We start from the raw sequence: 11,484 nt of genomic DNA, 5'->3' as shown, positions 1-11,484 counted from the left end.
AGCTGAAAACGTTTTAATCGTTTGTATGAGGTGCAGAATTTGAATAGAAGCCCTAAAATCTGTTGATTTATTTTTTAAATGTTTTTTATGTAATCTTTTAATTGATAACCATGGTATAATGATATTCTTTTGGTAAATTGTTTATCAAATCCAAAGAATGCTTTCTTTTTTGGGGGGGGGGGGTTTCTCTCGAGTTTGATCCGTCCAATTACCTGGTCTCTGCTCCACCTCCCCTGCCAATCCGGGGAGGGCTGCAGACTACCACATGCCTCCTCCAATACATGTGGAGTCGCCAGCTGCTTCTTTTCAACCGACAGTGAGGAGTTTCGCCAGGGGGATGTAGCGCGTGATAGGCTCACGCTATTCCCCCCAGTTCCCCCTCCCCCCTGAACAGGCGCCCCGACTGACCAGAGGAGGCCCTAGTGCAGCAACCAGGACACATACCCACATCCAGCTTCCCACCCGCAGACACGGCCAATTGTGTCTATAGGGACACCCGACCAAGCCGGAAGTAACACGGGGATTCGAACCGGGATCCCCATGTTGGTAGGCAACGGAATAGACCGCTACGGTACCTGGATGCCCCAGAATGCTTTTTTTTTCTTAATTTGTCATTTTCTTTTGACTTTTATTTCATATACTAGAAATGATCATAGTCAGGAAATGTATGACTGACTAACCTAATCAACGGTTTCTCACTGACTGCTTTTTTCTGCCTGCGTGCAGTGTCGGCATACAGTGAAATAGTGCTGTCCAGATGTCTGCAACATAAAAATATTTGACAATCCCCTCTTTATGTAACATTGATTGCAAGTCAGTAAGTTTTTGAAGTCCACACAGATGGGATGTGTTTTTAGAGTACAACAATAGAATATACTGTACATAAACATTTTACGCATCATTTGATACCAAAGCCATCACAACACATTTATTGAACCAAAGCTTTACTCTTTAATGTTGTTTGCTGTTGCTGAATTGGGACTTTTTTGATTAGTTCATCTGCCACATGCAAGTTTTTTTTGTGACATTCTTACCTGCTCACATAACATAACAAAGCGAGGTAGGCGAATGTTGGAAAAAGTAACGTGTAGATACATACAGAAAATGTGAAAGCAATTACACTTCCATCTAAATGCAATTAGACCACTGCAGAGACACAATCCCCTGCTTCTTTTTATATCTGCAATCTAGGACTCCATGAAAAATGTAGGTAGACTCATTTAGATGCTTGTAATGAATTTAGACACTAAAGCTATGCAATGCTAACAATGCATAGCATAAGGCGCTGTTTGGGGTGTGGAGATGAGTAAGGGCCATAGCATCCTTTATTTTATAATATGACAATTTGTGCTTCATTACATCAGATGGACCACAACAAGAGAGTCTGAAATGTCAACACCGGGCCTGAACCAGGAGAGAGGAACGTCATATTAAGCAAAAGCAAATAAAAAGGGAAAAACGAGTAAAGGGGAAATCCATCCATCCATTGTCCAAACCGCTTATCCTACTCTGGGTCACAGGGATGCTGGAGCCTATCCCGGCAGTCACTGGGCGGCAGGCAGGGAGACTCCCTGGACAGGTCGCCAGTCCATCCCAGGGTCCACACACACACACACACACACACACACACACCCACCTAGGGACAATTTAGTACAGCCGAGTCACCTGACCTACATGTCTTTGGACTGTGGGAGGAAACCAGAGCACACAGAGGAAACCCACGCAGACACGGAAACTCCACACAGAGGAGGACTTGGGATGACCCCGAAGGTTGGACAACCCCAGGGCTCAAACCCAGGACCTTCCTGCTGTGAGGCGACTGCGTTAACCATTGTGCCACCGTGCCACAGTATAGGGGAAATAGATAATCAAATTAATCAATCAAGCTTTATTTCTATAGCATATGTTAATAGTCAAGTCACGTAAAGTCAGTTTTATTTGTATACCCCAAATCACAAATTACAAATTTGCCTCAGGCGGCTTTACAGCAACACAACATCCTGTCCTTGGAACCTCACATCGGATAAAGATCAACTCCCTAAAAAACAACAACAAAAAAACAACCCTTGAACAGGGAAAAATAAGAGGAAGAAACCTCAGGGAGAGCAACAGAGGAGGGATCTCTCTCCCAAGACGGACAATGTGCTATGGATGTTGTGTGTGCACAATTTACAGAATACAACATTGGAAGAGGATAACAGAATTATATGGAATTATAAAACATATGAAGAATATGATGAGGAGGATGCCAAGCAATATCCAGATCTACTGGAACAGCACAGGACCCGAGCCACGCGACCACCATCACCTTGTTAAAAAATAAATAAATTTAAAAAAATGTAGTCATACATCTTAGTGAGAGAAGAATATATCATTAAAACAGGATCACAAAATTAGATAAATTCATAACATATATAAAAAGAAATGTGATGGGGGGGGATGCCAAGCAGTGTCCAGGTGGCGACCGCTGTCACCATGGAGACCTGGGAGGAGGTACTTTAAAATGCTTGGCAGTTTCCATTAAAGAAAGAAAAAGACAAAGAAAAAAGTAAACCTAGCAAAATGAGCACAAAATAGAACAAGGAGGAACATCAGCAATGAGTTCACAGAAGCGCAGGGTTTGTGTTCTCCTAGATTACACATCGTGGATAATCTCTTGACTTCGAAGGAAATAGGAAGCGGACGAGTGAGCCAACTAGTTCATCCTCCAGCCTCCTGGAAACTGTGTTTGAAACTAAACCAGATTTCATACTGCACCACTCTTATCTGTGTTGGCTGTCTTTCATTGTCTGGATGTGACTGTGTGCCACAGTAGCTCTACATACCGCTTTTTAATAGAGGTCACCTTTTCTGGCAGCACATAAAGCATGTTGAGGTCAGATGTAAGAAATGAATTATGATAGATATTATCACAGTTTCATAAAGCCCAGGAGATGCCATCCCCGCCTACACTGCTGAGGATGGTGTATAGCATTAGGGTTAGTGTGGCTAGAATAAGTAAAAGGTAAACGGACTGCATTTATATAGCACTTTTCTAGCTGAAACAGCCACTCAAAGCTATTTACAATCAATGAATCCCTCACATTCACCCATGCGTGATGGTGATGTCACCATGCAAGGTGCTGACCTGCTCATCGGGAACAGTTAGGGGTTTAGGTTTAGATGACTTGCCCAAGGACACCTTGACATTTTTGTATGGAGGAGCTGAGGAGCGAACCAGCAACCCTCCAGTTACCAGATGACCTGCTCTCCCTCCTAAGCCACTATCGCCCCATTAGTCCATATTAATGTTAGTGTTGTGGGTTGGGTTTGGCATTGTTTGGATTTTATCAATTCTTTGTTTTGTTTTGTTTTTGGATTTCCGCGCCTTTTCTCCCAATTGGACTTGGCTAATTACCCCACTCTTCCGAGTCATCCCGGTCGCTGCTCCGCCCCCTCTGCCAATCCGGGGAGGGCTGCAGACTACCACATGCCTCCTCCGATACATGTGGAGTCCCCAGCCGCTTCTTTTCATCTGACAGTGAGGAGTTTTGCCAGGGGGATGTAGCGCGTGGGAGGATCACGCTATTCCCCCCCAGTTCCTCCCTCCCCCCTGAACAGGCGCCCCGACCGATTGGAGGAGGCACTAGTGCAGCGACCAGGACACATACCCACATCCGGCTTCCCACCCGCAGACACGGCCAATTGTGTCTGTAGGGACGCCCGACCAAGCCGGAGGTAACACGGGGATTCGAACTGGTGATCGCCATGTTGGTAGGCAACAGAATAGACCGCCATGCCACCCGGACGCCCCTTATCAATTCTGATACCAGTACCAATTCCTCTTATCGAACCTGGTTCCTGTCATGAGAGGGACCCCCTCATGTCAAATCATGTCATCACTCGGTGACATTCATTCATTCTCCGGGGCCATCTGCTCCTTTGTTGCGACGGTGAATGGAAATTCCTATCTGTCTTGGGAAGACCTGATAGTGGGGTGATATTGCTCTGTAACCTCATAGCTAAGAGAAATATTAAATATAAACATCATCCTCTTATCTTCCTTATAAAAGCTGAATGTCTGCTGTTTGTTTGTTGTAGCTAAGTGTGAATCATAAATGGCACTAGCGGTAGCTGAATCTGGGGCATGTGATGACAGCGACCGGGAGAGACATCAAAAGTGGTGCTGGCAGTTGACTAAAACTATCCCCTAAACTTTTTTGCATAATGTATTTCGGTAGCTTTAAACATGACAAAAAACATCAGAATCACAATCAGAATCAGCTTTGTTGGCCAAGTGTGCCTATGCACACGAGGAATTTGACTCCGATACACATTAGCATCTAGCCTTTGCAGACATCACTCACACAAAAAAAGGAAAACAGAATAAATAAATGCAACAGCGGCACAGTGGCACAGTGGTTAGTGCAGTCACCTTACAGCAAGAAGGTCTTGGGTTCGAGCCCCGGGGTATTCAAACCTCGGGTCGTCCTCTGTGTAGAGTTTGCATGTTCTTCCCATGCGCCGGTTTCCTCCCACAGTCCAAAGACACACAGGTCAGGTGAATCGGTCAGACTAAATTGTCCCTAGGTATGAATGTGTGTGTGTGTGTGTGTGTGTGTGTGTGTGTGTGTGTGTGTGTGTGTGTGTGTGTGTGTGTGTGTGTGTGTGTGTGTGTGTGTGTGTATGTATTGACCCTGTGATGAACTGGCGGCTTGTTCAGGGTGTCTCCCCGCCTGCTGCCCAATGACTGCTGGGGTAGGCTCCAGCATCCCCGTGACCCTGAGTAAGGATAAGCAGTTTGGATAGTGAATGAATGAATGAATAAATGGAACAACAGGACATTGGAGGCAAGCATGTATGCACAACAGATACGTATATGTCACTATAGAGTCTTATTATGGTTGAGTAATCAACAACCTATGCCCATATATTATACCATATTGCTTATATACTATATTGCCCATACACTAACTATATACCAATACCTCAACTTCACAACCCATCATGCCCATATATACAATGCTATATACTCCCCCTATATTACACTATATTATCTTAATGTACCACCAGTATACACTATATATTCACCCACCAGCCACCTCTCAACTACATATCATATTATGTACCTATGTTACAACCACAACAATAACGGCAATAATTGTAGCCGGTATATAGCAGTTGATTCGAAGCTGCTGATTGAATCCTCTTAGTATTAAATTAGCAGCTTTGAAACTTGAGCCTTTTTTTTTTTTTTTTTGGATTTCCCCCTTTTTTTCTACCCAGTTTTTACTTGGTCAATTACCCCACTCTTCCAAGCCGTCCCGGTCGCTGCTCCACTCCTTTTGATGAACTTCCCGCCTGCAGACGCGGCCAATTATGTCTGTAGGGATGTGGCGACTCCACATGTATCAAGCCGGAGGTAACACGGGGATTTGAACCTGTGATCCCCGTGTTGGTAGACAACGGAATAGACTGCCACTCCATCCTGGTGCCCTGTGAAACTCGAGCTTTTAAAGAATATTCGGTTGTTGGAAATTTGGAACCAGTTCTGAGTTATAGTACATGTTCTCGACAACCAACCCTACATTTAGCCCCGCCGTAATATTTTAAAACCCATGCATTATTAGAAAGTGACCAGAATTTTGTCCATATGCCACTTTTTTCTTTTTCAAATTAAATGAAATTGTAAAATTTTTCATTTCAGTGTTTGGTTTAATAATTATGTAATTATAACTAATTATTCATTAGTTTTGTCAATAATTCTTCCTGAGCTCAATAGCTGTTGTTGACCAAATAGAAATAATATGGTAGTTAATATTTATATGAGTTTGTATAGTCTTAAAACTACAGTGCTGCAGATGGAAGTTTCACTGTAACTTCCTGACAACAGCAGACTCTGTTGTAATCATCTCAGTCATTAAGCAAACCAAATCCCAGGGACCCTCCTTCCACCTCCATGTTTGATTTCTGTATTGAAGGCGTAAAAGACTCTGCGCCAGGTACACCCCCCCCCCTGACAAAAACGTTAAATTGAGCAACTACAAATGCATTCATAATCTGGAAATTCATGAATTAGCCGTTGTTTTCCCGATTTCCACAGATATTCTGGGATCAACATTTTAGAGGCTGTACTAGGGTCAGCCCAAGGTGTACTTATCAAATGTTGATCTGAGGACATCTCTCTCTTGTAGAAATCAGGACGTGCATCCTAACACTATGTTTAATGTGATAGTGTGATCTAGTGATCTAGTCTTCCAGGCATACTCGCAGTACCACACCGTTGCCTTTCTCATTGTTTGCACATGATATCTGGCGATTCCTTTCCCTTGCACTCTTTATAATTGGACACAGACATATTTGTTGTTTGGCTCTATCTGTTGCCATGGCACTGTGGCTCTAACTCTTGTGTATTATATTTGTAGTAATAACAATGATGCTAACAGTGCGCTGGTCAGTGGTTTAATTGCACAAGTCAAAACGAATGATAGAGCGGGAACATTTTCACGGTCAGCATTCTAACAAGACTAGGTCAAAGCCTAGTCTATGGCTGGACCCTGTGTGGTCAATGTTTGAAAGCGTGCCTAATTTGTTAGAGGCATAGTCAGTGGTAGTGTCTATAATGTCAATTCCTGGATAGTAAATGTTCATCCACAATTTTCTGTAGTCGTCGGACCACTACTATCCACAATTTTCTGCAGTGGTCGGACTACAACTGGGACCACGGGACCACCATGATCCCAGTAATGTTTGATGCTAAAGTTTACTGAATTCCCTTCGTTAACATGCGGTATCTATCTGCGGCTCGCTCTCGTTTTTCTACGACTCACTCTGTAGTGAGTGTTTTGTCAGAGTGATTGTTAGTTGGGGTGCTTTAAAATCATCGGGCCTCATTTATCAATTTGTACGTACAAATGTGCTCTTACACACCAATGGGATCTTTTAGCTCTCAAGATGGTGTGACAGTCAGCAGCAAAGCCTGATGATTATTTGTAATTCCTTCCCCCTAACATCTCTTGTCCACCTCTTGTAACAAGCAATCATCCAGGCTTACAAAGATATCAGTGTTAGCCAATTTGTGTCTAAATTCAGGGGTAACCCAGGTTCTATATCGGTCTGTGAGACAAACTTCAGGACTAAAAAAAGCCCACACATGAGGCCCATTGCCTTTTCATCTTGGAGTTGTTTGAGTCATATGAAATTAGAGCTGTTATTTTTATGGTGAAATGTTCCTTTTGAGGTACATTTATATCCAGCCCCCAAGTAATGCAGCGGGGGAGTTTTTTTTTTAACTGTCTATGAGCCAGAACAAGGGTCCTTAACGTCCAGCAGGTCCCTACAAACCGCTGGGGTTTCGGGTGAGTTTGGGCTGGTAAAATCAGTATCGTCTTTTTGAGTCACTTCATATAACGCAATTTCACTAAAATAGAAAGACTATTTGATTTCAACTAATTTACTCATGTATTTCTTATTTTGTGATTTCTCGCCCTTGTTTCATTTTACGTTTGGCAAGTTTCTTTGTTTATCTAGGACACTTTTGTCTGTTGACATTTTGCTTGGTATTTGTAACGTTCTCTGTGGTATTTCTTCAAGTGCAGTGCAAACTTTGTGCTTCTTTGTACAATTATTCTCATAAATGGTGTTGCTGTCTTTTTGAGCCAGACATTTAAGCTTGAGTAAAAACAGTCTATTTATGACGTCTTGTAGTTGTGCTTTTTCTTTCTTTTTTTCATCAGCATCCTCAGCACCGACAATGGTAGATGAAGGTAGACCTAAAGACAATTGGATTCCCCCAAGCGATTAAAGGTTGCTCCTCATTTGGCCTTTACAGCAATTGCAGTAATTACAGGTCTTGCGTGGTTATGCGCTACAAGGACAAATGTCACCTAGATTTCTCACGGAGATAAATGCTGCCAGCATTGCCGCTAATGAAAACCAATTAACTGTATTACCATTGGCAATGCTAAGCCGCGAGAATTCACTCATCTGATCATGACTGGAACACATTAAATGCCCATGTTCTGGCATGACGGCATGTCCATTTTATTTACGAGGCAAATATAGCGGGAAAATAGCAGGTGTGGTTTGATTATGAGAGAAAATGAATTCACAATGCCACATTGTTAGCAAGCAGCTACTCTTGACCCACCTACTCTTGAACTTACTGGGGATACTGGCTGTTTTAAATGCAAGGGTATTGGTGTCCCATAGCTAATATAGTCATGATGTCAGGATGCTGTAGTACTTGTACACTAATGTGTTTGTACTTCCATGCAGTAAATCTGTCCTACGTGTATACTAAGCACCATAGGTGAACTCCCATTTGATCAAACCTGTATTGTGCTGCCGAAGGGAAAAAAAGGACTGTTGCTCTACACTTGAAATTAACATTGTCCAGTTTAAGACTTTTGGTCACATTATTTTTGTCATGCAAACATTACACAACAAAAGAATAAAAAATAAAAATGGGCCACAATTATCATCAACAGCTACAACAAAAAAAGCCCTCAGGTCATGAGGGTGTAGTCAAAACTGTTCAACTGACTGTAAATTAAACTCGAGCTCCATTCATTTTGTATGCTCATCGTGGGCGCAAACACAAGGGTTTTATTTGCTCTAAAGCTCATCCACTGAATTATTATCCTAGCATTACGGAGGCCAGCAGAGGTAACATAAAAAATCAAAGGGTGACTATTAAGATTCAACTTTACTGTCTGCCTTCTGTCCTCATCAAGCAAGCACCTTGTGTCAACAATTGGGGGAAGCTCAAGATGCTCACTACATTTCCCAGAGGACCGCTCCCTGGTCAGGCATCCCTGAGGTGAACATCCAATTAACCTCTCCATGTTTGTACAGAGAAATATTGGCCCATTTGAGGGCCAGTAGACCAGAGGGCGATGTGGAGACTTGCTCTGCCATATTGCACAGGCACACACACACAGACACACACACAGACACACACACACACACACACACACACACACACACACACACACACACACACACGCATGCACACACAGTGGTGGTGGCCTCTTCAGGCAGATTGTACCCTTTGTGCAGGGACTTGAAATCTACAATCTCCACCCTTCTTTGGGCAGGAAAAAAAAAGGTTGTGCAAGAGAAATGATAATGTGATTTCTGAAGAATAAATGTGAAAGTAACCCTGTATGAGAAGGAAAATAATTAATGTCTGATATCACATGCAAATGTTTCTTTGCTTGCTCCCAGTAAAACGAAGGCAACAATATTATCATTGCTTGGCCTTCACCTTGAAAAGAGTAATTCTAGTGCTTCGATGCTTGGAGAATTTTTTATGTCACTTAGGAGGCCTTTTCAAAATGAAAAAGTATGTTATATGCACAAAGGTGCATAATGGGCAGCTTGTTTTGATTTTTTTTTTTTCTGAATCCAAGTACTAACTCTATGAATTAAAGAGGGAATGGTCCATAGGGTCCCCGCCGTTGACGACACAGCACTGGAACCGATTTCATTTTATTTATTTGGTATCCGAGCTCGCCCGGTTCATGACGGTAAAAACACTAATTATCATTTCTTTGCATAAACCAAATCAAGTCCAAACCAAGTAGTTTTAATTTGCTTTGGAACTGTGGCAGCAAGTCAAATTAATCTAAATGGTGTGCTTTTTGTATCCAAGCTCTGAAAATGATTCCCACATCTAATTAATAACAGAAAACTACTTAACACAAACGCAAGATAGGAAAAAAAACGTAATTGTGGTAGACACTCAAAACATCCCATTTAGATGTAAAACACCAGTTTTGTTTGAATGGATTTTGGAGTGGGGAGAGATATCCTGCACAAGTGAAGCTTTTCAGTCTGACTTGGTCTTAGCCCAGTCCTGCAACAACATGCCCACAATGAGCTCACAGCAGGTACAGTGCAATTTAATAAGAACATTACAGCCTTATTATAACAGTGATGTCCTATACTGTGATACTTAAGAGTACAAGGGAGGACAAACAAGAATAAGAAAATCCCAGTCTGCAGCTAAGTCCGTCAATTTGGCGGCACGGTGACGCAGTGGTTAGCGCTGTCGCCTCACAGCAAGAAGGTCCTGGGTTCGAACCCTGGGGTCGTCCAACCGTGGGGATCATCTCAGGTCGTCCTCTGTGTGGAGTTTGCATGTTCTCCCCATGTCTGCGGTGGGTTTTCTCCGGGTGCTCCGGTTTCCCCCACCATCACAAAGACATGCATGTTAGGGTTAATACTCCTGTCTGTGCCCTTGCCTGAGGTGTGGCGAGACAAACTGGAGTTGGTCCCCAGGTGCTGCACAGTGGCTGCCCACTGCTCCTTGTTACACAGCTAGGATGGGTTAAATGCAGAGAGGAATTTCCCTATGGGGATCAATAGAGTATAATTAGAAAAAAATATATAAATAAATAAAAAAAGAACTTAAACTGAGACCCTTGTCACAGTCAAGTTTATTTAAAGGTTTATTTGGGAATCACAGTGTACATTAATCAACATTTGAAACAAATGTAAATGTACCCAAGTTAGCCTAGAGGCTAGTTTCCATCGGCAGTCCCTTTGCCTGGCGTTGTTAGGCATCCTAGGATAATAAAATAGTACACAAAAAAGATAAACAAACAACAAAGTTAATATATATTACAAGAACAACAAGAGTAAAGAAACAAGACAATATATACAGACTATACAAATAATATAGAAAAAGATAATATAGAAAATAATATATATATAAAAAAGCAAACATACAACACAGCTAATGTACAATACAGTTAAACATGTTAAAGGCGTGAATAGTATCAATGTTGACATTATTGGTTCTTAAGCCATTTCTTGACATTACACTTAAATGAATAATAGGATGGGGACTCTCTGATTGATTGTGGTACTGAGTTCCACTGATGTGACGCTCTAACGGAGAAGACGGCCTGACTAAATGCAGTTCTCCTGAGTGGGATGGTGCAGTCCCCTCTAGCTGCACCTCTGGTAGCTCTGTTTGTGGTAGATTTGAAGTTGATGAAGCTGGACAGAGGAGGAGGAGCGAAACCATTCATGATCTTATAAACTAGGCAGACATTTTTGTATATGACGTTTTCCCCAACGAAGTAAATTATACTTTTTTAGAATATGGCAATGATGAAAATTTAATGGCTTCTTGTCTAAGGTTTTGAGTGTTTGTTAGTATAATGACTCCAGTGTAGCCCAAAATCACAAGCTGTCGAATGCACAGAGTACAAAAGAGTAACAGACTTATAATGTAACATAATAGATTACACACAGCGTGAGGATGGAATATATACATTTTATACATAGAATTTAGCAAACCAAATTTAAATGTGCTGGGTAATAGAAATGGTAAGGAGAGATTGCAAGGCATGTTTAGTTAATTTGTGACCATCCAAGACGATGTCAGGAACCCCCACAGATGTAGTTAAGAGCCCGTGGGACTCCGCTCTACAAAAACAATTCTGCTCAGTGGGGCCCCAGACTTCACAATTCACACAAGAGGCAGACTCCAAG

Source organism: Lampris incognitus, chromosome 21, assembly GCF_029633865.1.
Source record: "Lampris incognitus isolate fLamInc1 chromosome 21, fLamInc1.hap2, whole genome shotgun sequence".
Taxonomy (NCBI): Eukaryota; Metazoa; Chordata; class Actinopteri; order Lampriformes; family Lampridae; genus Lampris; species Lampris incognitus.
Note: the sequence above shows the minus strand (reverse complement) of the source record.